General features: G+C 47.9%; 1 protein-coding gene across 2 annotated transcripts in view; it reads right to left on the reverse strand.

Annotated features, from left to right (window-relative positions):
* Positions 1–14,477, reverse strand: part of HDLBP (high density lipoprotein binding protein) — a 41,824-nt gene extending 27,347 nt beyond the window's left edge. The window contains exon 1 of one of the 2 annotated variants that reach the window (XM_026077353.1): positions 14,316–14,477. The gene's annotated coding sequence lies outside the window, so the exon portion shown is untranslated. The remainder of the gene's footprint in view (positions 1–14,315) is intronic. The other variant, XM_026077354.1, reaches the window with a different exon arrangement.
* Positions 14,478–14,515: the final 38 nt, after the last annotated feature.

Below are 14,515 nucleotides of genomic sequence, written 5' to 3' on the forward strand. Positions count from 1 at the left end.
CCCCCCGCGCCGCCCCGGGCGCCACCTCGACCCGCTCACCGGAGCGGGAGATCGCCGACGTCGCTGCGCTTGGGCTCCGTTCAGGCTCAGTGAGCTCAACCGGCTCACGGGGGCTCCGGCGAGTCCTCAAACCGCAGCTGACAGGTGGCGAGCAGCGAAAAACCTGCGGTTTCTGCCGGGCCCCCGCACTCCGGGGGGGAAGGCGAAAGCTGGGGCTTAAGGCCGAGGAGGCTCAAGCCTCCTCCTGGTGCACAGTCCGCATCGAAGAAGGAGTTACCTGATGCTGGGTTGCAGATAGCAGAAAGGGCAGGCTAAGAGGAGGATTAAAAAAATCCCCTACAAAAAAACCCCCTCTCCTTATCCTGATCTATAAATTGGAAAGGGGGAAGAGCAAAGGAGGGAAAACGCAAGCCAGCAAGCCCAGCACCCTCTCTTCCCGGGGAGAGGATGTTTATTAGAGTTTGTGCGATATAGATGTTTTTAATTATTAGGCCGGCACCCTCAGGGAATGGAAGAGAAAAAAAAAAAAAAAAAATCACATCAGTGTAAAAGTACGTGGAATTTGAACCGATTCTTGCATTAGTATCGTCTCTGCCCATTTTCCTACATAAAATTAGTTTTCCTCATCATTCATAACTCGCATTTAGTGAGTGATTTGCTCATTCATGCCCTGCTCTCTCCTAGACGCTGGCAAACTAAACGCAAGAACCTGCTTTGTAGAGCTCTGACCGCAGAAATTTGAGGTCTCTGCAATAACTGCTTTTGATTACACGCAGTAATTTTTAGAGATATTCAGGTGATGTATTTATGGAAACACGGATGGTATTTAGCCTTAGGTAAAATTATGATTACTTATTATTATTGAACAAGAGTAGATTTCTCTGTTTTTCCTGTGGCTGGGAGGACATCATTAAAGTACTTGAACTCTTTGACACGAAAACAGTTTATCACGGTGGATAAAAATGTACCTGTGGGTGAAACTGGGAAGTATTTTAAATGGAGAAGGAGAGCAGTAGTCAAGAGTTGACACCCTGCCCAGGCACCAAGATGATGCATCTTCTCTCTCCCTCCCAGTYGCACAAGTTTGTTGGTCTCTACAAAGCCGGAGCGATGCTGCACTAACCATCATCCCAGAAGCAAGCAACCACTGCTGCCGTGTCATATATGCTCTAAGACCTGGCTGAGGCTCCTCTGACAAAAAAATTAAAGAATTGTCTAGGCTGTGGCTGCCAGCGGTACCTGAGAAGATACAGATGAGCACGCTGGTGCCTACTGAGCCAGAGATCCTTCTTGGCACGTGTGAAAGCAGAGCTGCAGGGTACCCAGGCGAACTGCAGCACCTGTAGACTTTGGACCCCTCTGCACCCGGGCAGCAGCTGCAGGGGGGGATGGACGGGGGGTTGTAATTTGGGACTTGGATCTTAGCGCTGTCCAAACCTCGCTCTAGGTGCCTGATGCTTTTCTGGTGCTTTCCCTCCCTGCTGTTTATTCCCCCAGCGCAAGGCAGGCAGCCTCCTTTCAAAGCTCTAACCTCGCTGCACCCAATTAACTCCTGCGCGGGGAGGAACCGCCGCTCTCCGTGCCGGGGGACCTGGGGAGCATCGGAAACCCCAGCCCAGAGCATCTGCCCGAAACGCCACCACCTTTCTCCCCAAACTCCACCTCATTACCTGGCTCAGCAGGGCCCTCTGCAGGGACGTGCCTCTGGGACAACCCCACGTCCCGCTCCGGGGCGCAGCGTTGCTACAGCCGCTGCGCACGGGCGTTGCTAGGACATTGTGGGTTTCTGGCTTTTATGATAGTTTCCACAGCCCTTGAAGAGGGAATCCTCCTCGCCTGTTTCCGTAGCTCTTCCTTTGCTTGCAGCTGGAAGCGGTGAGAAGGACGCCTGCCGGGCTCAGAAGTTTCTCGAAGGCCTAGTGCAGCTCACTGCATGCCACCCTCGAACAGCGATTTCTGCTGGGGGAAACCTGCCACGGGCTGTTCTCCACCGAGGAAAAAACGTCTTCCCCGGAGGAAAGGGGTAAAGGGGAGGACAGCCCGCCTCTCCTCCCACACTCACCAAGTATGGAAACACACTGTGAGAGCATAAAAACACATTTTAGGGGCTGCTAGGAGGCCTATTTCAACCTGCCGCTCCTCCTGCCTGCGCAGCACTGACCATCCACGTCCCACTCCGTCCCTCTTCTCCGACAAGGCAACGGCGGGTGTGGGCAGAGAGGGGTCTGGAGAGGCTGCTCAGTGCCTGGTCTGGCAACTCGCTCACAACGAGAGCGGTCACACATCCAAAATAATAAAACAAAACGGATGCTTGTCATGGAGATGCGTGTAAAACACATCCAGGCATGAGTGTTTGGTAGCTGAGGAAAAGGGAGACAGAAGAGGGTACCAAACCCCTCGACAAACATTCACGTGCCCTTCTTCCAGCATCCTGTATTTTGGCTGTGCCAGGACAGACCCTGGTTTCACGACTTGGAAAAGGGAACCTCTTGGAAAGAGCACCAATGCACCAAAATGCGATAGGAAAGGTGAAGGCCGGGGTAATGCTCAGCTCCCACAGCTTATTGAACCACCAGATCACATCACTGGGCTGAAGGAGGACACAGGAACGGGACCGGCAACAATATAAAACTCAAACGGAGAGAAACTTAGCACTGAACAGGTTTGGGGTTTGTTTTCTGGAACACACGACCGACAGCCCGAAAGCACAGGTTGAAGGATTAAGCAGCTTTCCCTAATCACACCACCCCAGGACTCCTGGGGAGGGAAGAGGAAACTCCGCTCCGTGAACCACTGCAGCAAAGATCACAAAAAGGTTGGCCTTTGCTGGCACATTCACCCTCGGCTGAGCTGGGATTTTGCAAAGGGTTTCTTCTAGCCTGTTCTTACTTTCTGTTGTTATAAGAGATCCCTATTTTTCCTGCCAGAAATGGCAAGCCTTATTTGGAAAGCAACCCGAGTACGCTTTAGAGTGTGTGCTGTGACTTTACTTCCTGTTATATATAACTCCAGATTTCTAAACCAGAACAAATAAGCACCCTTTTTGTCCTCTAGGTGCTTATCCCACAGACTAAAGTCACGGAACAACACAAACCACCCCCGAAAATATCTGTTGCAGCACATCTCTCACCAATGGCATGAGAGAAGGAGGTGGTGGTGGGGGAAAGCGCTTCGGATCAGATGCAACAAAAGGGGAAGAGGATTCAGGGTGAAGGGCACTCGCGAGCCAGAGAGTACTCGAGTTCTCAGCCAAGGAAAGCAAGATATGCCTCTTGGCTCTGAAGCTATCACTATGGCTTGCCAGGGGATCTTCCAATAGAGTATTTTTTTATTTCTACAGGAAAGCCTTTCTCAAATTGGAGTTAAGGATCAGATTATAGGGATCATTCTGTTAAGAGAATGAAAAGAAGTGATCGTAAAAGTGGCTGAAAGTGGGCCCACATCCCATATGTCTTGGTGGCTTTCAGACCAGATTGGCTTCGTTTCCTACGAGGAAGGAAACTTCCAGAGACGTGCAAGTTGGGCACCTCTCTTCCCCATTCACATATTATTACTAGTAAGAAAAGATTCTGTAGGCCAAATTCTCCCCCCCCCCCCCATTACGCTTACACAACCCCACAATCTTCACGCACCCGCTGCAAATACCCGAGCGGAGAACTGCCGGTAGAAAGAGAAAAGCCCACCAGAGCCCGTACACTAATGCCAACTCCAAGTATTTAGCTATGTTGCGAACAAGGGGAGAGGTGCAGAAGGAAGATGTGCAACTGCACGTTTGTCTCACGTAACCCAGGCAGCAGAAATAAGGGGTCCCGGGGGAGCGAGACACCATTTGCCTCGCTCTCCTGGTAAACCTCTGCTGCTGATAGAGGACAAGCCTCTTGCACCAGCAGGGCAGCTGACCGGAGCCTGAAGGAAGGTGACTAACCTCAGCAGGCCTCTCAGGTTGAAGCGGTTGTTTAAGACTTATGTTTTTCCTGGGCACTCTGACAATAAAATTATGCAACTATCAGCCAGCAACCAATGCATGCGCTGCCCTTCAGAGGCTATCGCAGGGCGCTGCGTGAAGTGGGGCAATCGAAACAGATAGGAAGAACAGGAGCGACTTACTGGTCTGGACGGGGTTCTACCGTGAGCAAGTAGCACCAAGCCTTACGACGGCAGAGAGCGGAAAAGCAGCTAGTTAAGGGGTAAACATGCATGTTTTACACCGGGATACTGTGAAGAAACCAGGTTTAGTGGTTAATGCAGACCAACAAGTCAAGAGGTGGGAGCTCCTCTCTTAGTTTTGCTGGTGATTCGCTGCATTGACCAAGGAAATTCTCTTGAATTCTCTCAGCTTCCCTAGCTGTACACACGCAATGGTCTTGACTGACTTTGCGAACTTCTTATTTCATTTCAGGTTGTTCAGAACGCTGTGATCCTTGGAGGCCAGGTGCTATGGCAAGACAAATACCATTTCAGAGATGACAAAGAAAGTCAACGGACAATTTAATAAAATCAATCTAAAAGCAAAACACAAGGAGGACACAGAGGACAGGTCAGAGGCAGTCCTGCCACTTACATTGAGAGAAAAACTTGATTATGATTTTGCATGAGCTTGACTTTTAGGAGAAGTTCAGATTGCAAATAACCAAGAAAAAAAAATGGAATGAGATGTAAATAGAAATATTACATTCAGACTGAGAACGACTGAGGCGAATTTTCTGCCTATATTTCAGAGGTGGTTACAGGCAAGTTAGGAAATCGAAGAGCTTGTCAGACTAGGGGAAAGTTCAGGTCTTCTGCCTTTTGGAGCCAAAAAACACTTTAAGATGAATACTTTTTAAACATGAGGGGCAAAGTGAAATAAAGTATCTTCCTGTGGTGTGTTACATGTTTACAGTGAAGTGAAACACTGACTTGAGTCAAGAATGGGAAAAGATTCAGAAAACGAGCTCCCCAATATATCATTTGGGAAACTAATAGCATAGAGCGGCAGGGTATGTGTGTGTGCGTGAAATCACAGAAATTCAGGATATCTGACACGTGTGCTTTTTTAGAATCACAAAATAATTCAGACTGGAAGGGATCCCTGGGATCCGAATCCAACCTCCTGCTCCAAGCAGGATCAGCAATGAGATCAGACCAGGGTGCGCAGGGCTTACCCAGGCAGGTCTTGAAAACCTCCAAAGAGGCACAGGCTCTTTGGGCAACCTGTTCCAATGCCTGACTATCCTAAAGGTGGAAAAGTTTTTCTTCCAGTTGGAACTGCTCGTTTTGGCTGTTTTATGCTGATCCCAACATGCTTTTTCATTTAATTACCACACTGTGTGCTCATCTTACACAGGTGCCTTCAGAGTGGTGCTGCAGCACTGTTCTTCTCTGCTCAACCAGCACTGCAGAAAAGAAAAAAAAAAAAAAAAATCTCCCACCAATAATTAGCCAAAAGCTATATTTCAAAGGCTGTTTGGATACCTGCAGTTAAATATCACAGTCACCCAAGAAGCGAGGATTAGGAGATATCACAGAACAAAGCATGCACTATTTCCTTTCTGTTCTTCAAAAGGAAACTTTCACTTCACCCTCCTTTGGCTGCTGGGTTGGATTCTTTTGTTTACCTTTTCGGTGTCTCTTGTTCCCTCTCCCTTGGCAATTGCAATTTAAARTGAACATGTGGCTTAAAAAAAAAAAAAAAGATGCTGCCAGCAGCTCTCATGCACCACGTATTGCATAGTTTGGAAATACAAGAGACATGCAAGCCCTGAACTTGCCTTTTTTTGCATTACCTGTCATATATTTCGGAAATCAAAAGCTTACCCTGTCCCTTAGCTTAAATCTGCCACTGTGCTCCCTGATACACTCCTACAGGTATTCTTAGGCTGACGTTTTGCAGGGCAGAATTTGAGGACCTGCTTACCGCAGTTTACGGAGATGACAACCACTCCGAGCTTAGTTTAGGCAAACAGATGTAGCAAATGAAAAAAAAAGATTAAAACTGGCAAGAAAATAAATGAGACAACCCAAATGACATTATTTACAGGGGAAGGGAGGGTGACGTGCAGGGGATTTGCAATTTAAGCATGGAAACTGTAAGCAGACACAGAGTTTTTATTTTTAGTCCTGTTTAGCTACTTTTATTCCAGGTCTTCTAGAGAAAAATCTAAGCAAGGTTGCTCCTGGCTCCTTGAAAGATTTTAAAGGTTACTCAGTTACTAATATTTATTGGATAATGAAGAACTAAGGGAATGCTGGAGCTCCATTTTTATAAACTTTATATGTCCTCTGGTATGCTTTTCTTGGAGTTCCAGTTCCCCAAGTCACGTGACTTCACAAGACTCTCCCATTTTGTGCCTTTTTTTTTTTAATTTCTATCTTTTGGTTACAACGAGCAATTTGAAAGTGTGAGCCATAAAAGTCGCATCATYAGGATGAATAAAACCCCCCAAAGAACTAATAACATAATTAAACTTGCAGGGAGGCTAATGATTTGTTCGTAGAGGGAATCATTTAAAATTGCAGAAACCTTCAGTTTGGCAACACTTCCTCTGAAAAAGGCAATAAAGTCGCTATCTGATTACAGCTGCCACTTTTTAGAAGCGATGAGAGGAGCCCAGCTCTTCAAGCACAGCCTTCCCTTTGTCCTATTCATAGCACATGCAACAGGGGCTCAACGTATCCGCAGACAAGCACTAATTCCTAATCTCTACCCGGCCAAGCAAACGGCTCTTCATGTGTTAGGCAGAATTACATCACGGTGATCCAAACTGACAGTGAAAAACCCGGACAGTCTTCTCTTCCAAATCTGCAAGGCCATTCTAAGCCTGCGATGAAAGGAGAGCGAGAGAGGTGGGGAGACCCGAGTAAAGCTATTTCCACCAATTGCTACAAATAATATTATTTTATGCTTAAAACCTCTTTTGATAACGGACTCCTTTCCAGTCCCACCCTGCTCATCTTCAGGTTTGCTTTGGAATTAGAAGGGTATATGTGCCATTTTAGGTAGAAATTTCTCGCTTTGATACTTCAGGCTTTACAGTCCTCCACCCACGCGCTGTTATTGTCTCTTCTGGATGAACAGAATAGTGCCCTGAGCAGTAAGAGCTTCCAAATATAATTGGGGGGGGGTTAAAATTTCTTATATTTCCAAGAACTTACAAACTTCTCTAAACACTTGTCGTTTGCTCTCTTTTAGCCACAGCTCTGCCTCAATCAGCGGAGCCAGCAACTCGGCATTTTAATTGCACGGAACTATTTATAAGAGCAGGCATAGGACTTTGTTTTTTTTAGCTTGCCCCACGCTATTTAACCAGTTCTACTTTTAAGCAATAGTCACGTATTTACACCACGCTATTCTCCAGGGATTGAAAGGGCCCCTGTAAACCCATGCGGCCAATTCTAAGGAGACCGTAGCAACTGCTGAGGTACTCGCGGTGAAGACACGAGCGTATGCAACAACAGGCCAACTGTAACACGCTTTTTTTTTTTTTTTTTTTTTTTTCCCYCMCCCCACCTGCTCTGTGAGTTGTTCTCCCTGGCTTTCCTTTCTCCTGCTCCACCGCTGGTTTACGTTCTGCTTTATCACTTAAACAGAGATAACAGCAAGCTTACTTTTAACTGCGCAGTGGAAACTATCAGAGGCTGGTTTCCAAAGAGCAGAGTGCCGCTCGCCTCTCTGGGAAGGGCAGSGGAGGTCAGACAACCCACACAGCCTCCAGGGCCCACTGGGGAGGGACAGACAGACACCCCCGGCTCCTCCACTCCTCACGCAAGGTTGCAGCCGGGGCAAGCAGGAACGAGTCCAGTTCAACAGCTCCTGGCCTCTCGTCCCAGTGGGGCTTTCTCTGGCTTTGCCTCTGTCCCTTCCAGTAGGGGCATCTTGCTTGTATCCACTCTGATCCTTAATCTCTTCCTTTTTCCYGACCTGACCCATATATTCGTCCCATGCCCTATGTCCCTGTTCCTACCATACAGCTGCCCCTAGGCTTTGTTTGTCACTCACCTTTGGCAAATATCCAGTTTATTTTGTGAAATATCCAGTTTAATTCACAGTACCCAGAAGCGCAGGGATAACGCTACGGGAAGGGAAGCAGCAAGTGGTTCTGCAGGCGGAACCATCTGAATTGAGCAACGGACACCAAAGTGCTCAGCAGTCCTCTGAAAGAAGCCTTCAGGGATTTTTCAGAGAGCGCACTGCAAAGCCATTGAAAAAACAGGCAAGCAAAACTAGCGGGGAGGGGAAAACAGGGAACGATGCCCTTGCTACACGCCAATACCCTAAACCAAGTCTACGTTTGAATGACGCAAGATTATTTCAGTTATCCAATCTCTGAAAAATATGCCAGAGCTTAGCTTTATGAAAGCTAGCCCTACCTGCCTCAAATGATATTTATTACGAGACCTGAGGCCAGCGAGCTTCCTTTAAAACACCAGTCCTGACGTGGACCTTACCGCCTGGTCCATGCATGGGTCAGAAAGCACTTCTATGGGCTCCGCCAGAGACACCACCAAGAACTTATCAGCTTAATCCTACAAGGAAAAGGCACCAAGCTGAGCAGTAACAGCCAAAACACCACAGGATTCGAAGTTCCGTCCTCCCCCTAAATCAACAACTAGTTGCTTGGATTTAGGACCACAAAGTCTGTAGCTACAGCACAGCAGTGCTGCATATATCAAGCCAATGGCACTCCTTTCCAGCAGTTTTCATTCATGGATGTTCCCTGTGCAGATAAAAAGCATGGTGTACGTGCTAGTTATACGTACGGATGCTCTTTGTGCTTACTAGAATCATCCAGATTTTGACAAATGTTTACATGCAAGTCACTTGTGGAGTTCTGTTCAGTTGGTTTTTTCCTTCAACGCTGAATAAATCTACTGGCTCCATCCCAATGCATTTCCAAAATGGTTCTTTCCCAACAGTGCAAAATCCGTAGAAAAAGAGACAGAACTGCTGCTGGAAAACACCTCCAGACATTGCACTGCTGAGCATAAGAGAATCTGGTACTACTTTCATTTTGTATCAACAAATAAATCCATTTTATTTTACAATTAAATTAAGCACCACTGTTTAAGGGAGGTTGCGTGAACATTACTGAGCTATTCAACAGTTTCAAAGTTTTCCTGTGAACCTTCATTTCTTCGTTTCTTACAGGTACGGAGCCAACCCCTTCCTTTCTTCTAGCGCTGTTTTTCCACTGAAGTTAAGCTCGGTATGATTTCCTCTAAGAACCCTTTCGCAGTTTGGCTTTTCTCTCAGGTCTCTCCATTTTTCCRCTAGCTGCTTTGCGAGCATCTCTTCTGGGGCTCCAGCTGGACATAGCTCCTTCGCTCGGCCTCCGCGGCTCACAAAAGAGCGACATGCTTCCGCCGCTGCCTCAGCAACACGGCCAGCCCCGGCGGTACATGGAGCTGCGAGCGAGGTCAGCCCTCGGCCCCAGCGCTGCCGGCAGCCCGGCTCGGCCCGCCTGCCCGCTCGCCTCCGCGCAGACCCCTGCCCGCCCCGCGGCCAGCGCTCCCGCACGGCGCCGGCTTCGCGTTCCGCTCCTGCCGAGGGCAGAGGTTTCTTCTCCAGTCCGACAGCTGCCAAAAGCGCAATTAAAGAGGCTCGAGCCAATTTCGCTTTGGCAAGAGCATTGCTAGGAACACGATAAGCCAAACGACAAGGTGTTTGGGTTTTTTTCCCCTCTTCCCTCCTCCTCTCCCCATCTAAATACCACTACCGGTTTGTTTAAAGTAGTAAGAAGGAATCCAGCTGGCTTTCTTACACAGATGCGTGCGCGTGAGCGCGCCCCCCCCCCCCACACACACACACCTTCTTTGGAGAAGCTACCTGTTTACCCCGTCGCCTTTGCAGAAGCAACATATTTAACCTTCCTAAAACACAAGACAAAAAATTATGGTACGCTTAGATTAAAACCAACAGGTTTTTTGATGCAGCTGAACTCCAGAAATTACCACTCTAATGCATGAATGTATCTAAGTTATTTATACTTCTAATAGATCTACTAGCAATTTTCAGAATATTATTAGACATCCTCGAGGCTTTACAGATCTCCCAGATGCAAGATTCAGCAAAACTGAACCAGTGGTGGAAGACAAGGATGTCCACCAGCAAGTTCAAAGGAAAGCATCCTGATTGCGTTATAGCTGCTAGAAAGGATGCCAGTATTTCTGTGAGACTGCTGGGAAAATACCAGAGCCTGTGTAGTTAGAAACACCAAAAAAGAAGAAAAAAAAAATCACCTAAATGAAGGAAAACAGAACCACTTCAGCTTGAACAGATACAGGTTTCTCATGAAATAAAATAAACCCAGAACACTCACCACAGCCCAACTACTTTTACTTGTTAGAATTAAATCCTTAAACACAGAAATCTTCCGGCAACCCAAGGTCTTTTATACACATGAAATATTCTAAATAAAGAAGCTCCCCCCCCTCTTTGGCTAGAACTTTTCCTCCTTATTTATTGATACGTCTTTTTTCAACCCTCCGTAATGTGAGATTCTCTTTCACTGAAGTCACATCATGGGAGCTATGGGATGTTAGCTCATAGAAGGAAGATGGGGAAAAAGGTCACTAGAATTATGAAGCATGCAGGAGCTTTCCATTTAAAATGGTAATGTAACTCATGAGATTCAAACAGCAGATTTTTAGGACATAAACAGTCCTTCTTTTAAAGCTAAAGGACAGCTAAATAAAGCCACAAGCTGAATTCTCTCAGGTATAAGCCCACAACCAGGGTAAGCCTGTAACCCAAAATTCTTCTTCTAAAACTAGGAATTTCTAAAATGAAAAAGGCGCTTGAAACAAGCCCTGGAATGGAAATCAGGATGCTAGCCTCTTGCTTGAATTACCAGCCTAGTATGAGCCCCCCAGGTGATGAGACCAGCTGYGAACGTCTCCTCAGCTCCTCCGTAATTCCCTCGCCATGGGTCCTATCCAACCAGGACCCTCCCTTCCACTCCAGATGGAGTCTCACAGCCCGTAATAAATAGCTCAGCCTCCCAGTAACACGGGCTCCATGGAATAGCTTCTAGACCAAAACCAAACAAAGCCAGAAGCAAAACAAAAAGACACCAACAAATACCGCCGCACTACACAATACAACGTAAAGCTCTCTTCTTTCAAGGTTACGGTAATTAGAAAGAGGAACAGAGGCCTAATCCTGCAGCTGGGCTTTACTCTCCTATCTCCTCTTTATCGATTTTGGTATTTTAATACAAATAACACCTACTTAATTCTTGCACAGGCCACGTTGCAAAAGTTTTATAGGCTCCGGGGCCCTCCGTAATGCACTCTTAGACAAGTTAGACTTGTTATATCCTGGACAAACATGCCTTCCTCGGCCCACTTTAAAACTCCCTGTCGCAACTACTTCAGCGGTGCCTGCCTTTGTCAGGCTTATAACAGCAGTTCCAGCCGGGTAATGCTCCAGAGAGTATGCCATTACTGTGTTTTATCCAAAGGCTTGCCTTTCTTGTTACGGTGTCTTGCCAGACCATGCTCGGGTGCCTAGGCCCGCTAAGGAGGAGACTGGCGCTCTGTAACTTAGCTCTTTCTGGCTGCTAGGAAAGTGCAAAGGCAGTTTCTAGACCCCGTCTTTACCGCTTGCCGGTTTCGAAACACCCGCAAGGACACTCGCCGGAGTCTTGCTATTTCGCTTTAAGGTTCATTTTATAAGCTTTGCACAGTATATTCCTGAACACAAAACAAGGTTGAACCGCTGCTGAACCACATTTTTTAACAGAAAGAAACAATATTTTCATATAAACCTTATATTCTACAGAAACTGTTGGTTCAAGTAGTCAGATACCCTCCCAGTCGTGATGACCGAACTTTTTCAGCCACACACCCACGTTCAGTTTGAACAGGAAGAAACTATGACCTGGTCTCAATGTCACCATTTGCTATTCTAACCATTTTGACCGGCAGTACCTGGATGAATTCCCAAAATACTCACAGCAGTACAATGCTGAGTGCATTTGTACCAGCTTAACATGCTTCTGCACGCAAAGCGAAATGCCCATATTGGGAATGGCGGTATCAGTTCAAATATTTTAACTGATAAAAAGACATTACAATCTACATTGAAAAGATGCGAACCAAACCTGCTGGCTTGTCTGAGATGGTTCTCCACATTGATACCCAAAACAGCTATGAAATCCAAGGTTATAGATCTCTCTTCTACTGGACCATACTGTCTTCATTAGCTTAATGTGAATTGAAAGAAAGACTAGCTACTTGACTAAGAGCAACTGCTGTTATTCAATTAAAAATAAGCTACTATGGTTATCATGTTGCTGGGTATAAACTCATTCCAATCCAGGATCACAAGGGAATCTCTTCCCTTTCCTCTCACCTCCTCCTTGATCATCCCAGGCTAAAAAAAAAAAAAAAAAAAAGAAGACCAATGATAAAGTGGGGAACATAATAACCTCTATAAAAGGTAGAGTCATAAAATCCTCACCATTTCCAGTATGAAGGAGGGAGGGAAGAGAAAAAGGACAAGAAATCAGCTTAGCTTGCAACAAAGAACTAGACAGGAGTGTGCGTGTTGCACTAGCAGGAGTGAAACACTGGAACAACTTATACAGGACAAATACAAAGCACTCTTCCTTAACCGCTTCTTAGAAACCATTTAGAAAAGTTCCTTTATAGAACAATCTAGGTCTACTAAATTCTGCCGCAGGGGCAAAGCTCAGACTAGAAAATTGCAATGCCCCTTCCAACCCTAGAGCATAGGCCTCCGGATACTGTTACCTCCATGTCTAGAGCTTTTCCTGTGTCTGTCATTCTGATCTGTGAAAAGCTATACTATGGTGGGCTTTTTGGAAGGAAAAGGATTGAGAATGTGAGTAACCCTGCCTATGATCTGGGCCATGTTGCATTAAATTCTTTGTACAAACAGGAAGATTGTTGTTTCTAACAGCTTAAATCTAAACAGACAAAGGTCTGCAGATACAGAGCTTTGACGGACGTACAGCTACAGATTATGTTACTGCTTCCTTTCCTGCCCTGCCTCTGATGTATATTCCTGTACCAGAGGCAGGGATATCCAATTCACCTGCGAATCTATACCTGGACCATCAGTTTTCAGTCCAGGTTGGAAAAAACAAAACAAAAAAACCCACACACAAACAAAAAAGCCCCCCAAAACAAGAAGAGGGAGCTCTTACACTGTTAAAATGTCTTCTGACTGACAAAAAACAATTGGGATAACTCAGAGCAACAGTACAGGAAATGGAGACTAATTCATTTGGCAGCAGCTTCCCCAACCTTACTAAACAGAAAATATGCAATAAAGCAATACAGCACATACCAACGTGCAAATTTTTCTCTCTCATTACACAGCATTATAGGAAAAGAAGCGACTCTCAAACTCCTTGGGACAGTGAATGTCTTTAACCTTCACTTCCCAGGCACAGAGCTGTGGACTGGGATTCAACTCCAAGAACTTGAACTAGAGGTATGAATTCAAGGGCCTTGCTCATCTTATCAGTTAAGAGCGAACCGCTGCTGCTGTTACTAACATTCCCAGCACAAGCTGTCCTCTTGCTTCTCGCCTTCCAGCAGGAGGAACTGCTCTTGCCAGCTGGGAATCCCCCCTCCCGCTGCTTGGGGAAGGCCAGCATAGGGAGAGCTGGTTATCACGGGCCAGATTATTTTATCTGCAGCCAAGCCCGGCCCAGGCATCACCAACGCCTTGCGCTTAACCCTCTTCAGCGCTGCTCGCTTGCTGGAGCGCTCTGCGCTATAAATAGCCTGCAATAAAATTATATTGCAGAGCTCGGCTAGGGAGTAACCCAGCAAGGAGGCAGAATCTCCCCGCCGCCACACGGAAACGCTCGACTGCGCCTGAAGGGCCAAGGGCGGAAACGCGGCTCCAGCGCGGCCCCTCGGCGGCCGCCGGAGAACACCCTCCGCTTGCCCGGCGGGGAGGGCGGCCGCCGCGGCGAGGGAAGCGGCGCATGACTCATGCCTTTTGCCTCGCCTCGGCCGCCGCCGCCGCCGGGCCGCTCGCCGCCGCCGGGCGGGGGAGCCCCTCTGCGCCCCCCCGCCCCGCCGTCTCGATGGTAAGGGCAGGAGGGGGCCGCCTGGGCGGCACGTGGCCCACCCCGCGCCAATCGCGAGGGCCGCGACCATAGAGCGAAAAGGGGCGCCCGCTAGACATTCCGCCCTCGGAGCCCGTCTCTCTGCTGCCGCCATCTTGTTGGAGGAAGCGGAGCCCGCCCGGCCGCAGAGCCGGGCCCCGCTGCCCCGTCCCTCTCACCTGAGGCGTCCCCCACCCCCCGCCGCCCCCCCGCGCGGCTGCCGCCACCGGGCGCCGCGAACGGTTTTACCTCTAGTAGGCCCGCAGCGAAGCCTATGCTGGGTACGAGGCCGAGGGGCCGGCCGCCATCTTGGTAAAGAAGAGGGATTTGCGTGACCTACCAACATAAGGGTGGTCCCTCCCCCACGTACCCTTGGCCGGGCCGGTTGCTATGGGAATGGGGCGGGCGCATGCGCGCGGGCCGCGGCGCTGCGCCTCCCGGCCCCGCCT

The sequence above is a fragment of the Apteryx rowi genome, unplaced genomic scaffold, assembly GCF_003343035.1.
Source record: "Apteryx rowi isolate R43461 unplaced genomic scaffold, aptRow1 scaffold_450, whole genome shotgun sequence".
NCBI lineage: Eukaryota > Metazoa > Chordata > Aves > Apterygiformes > Apterygidae > Apteryx > Apteryx rowi.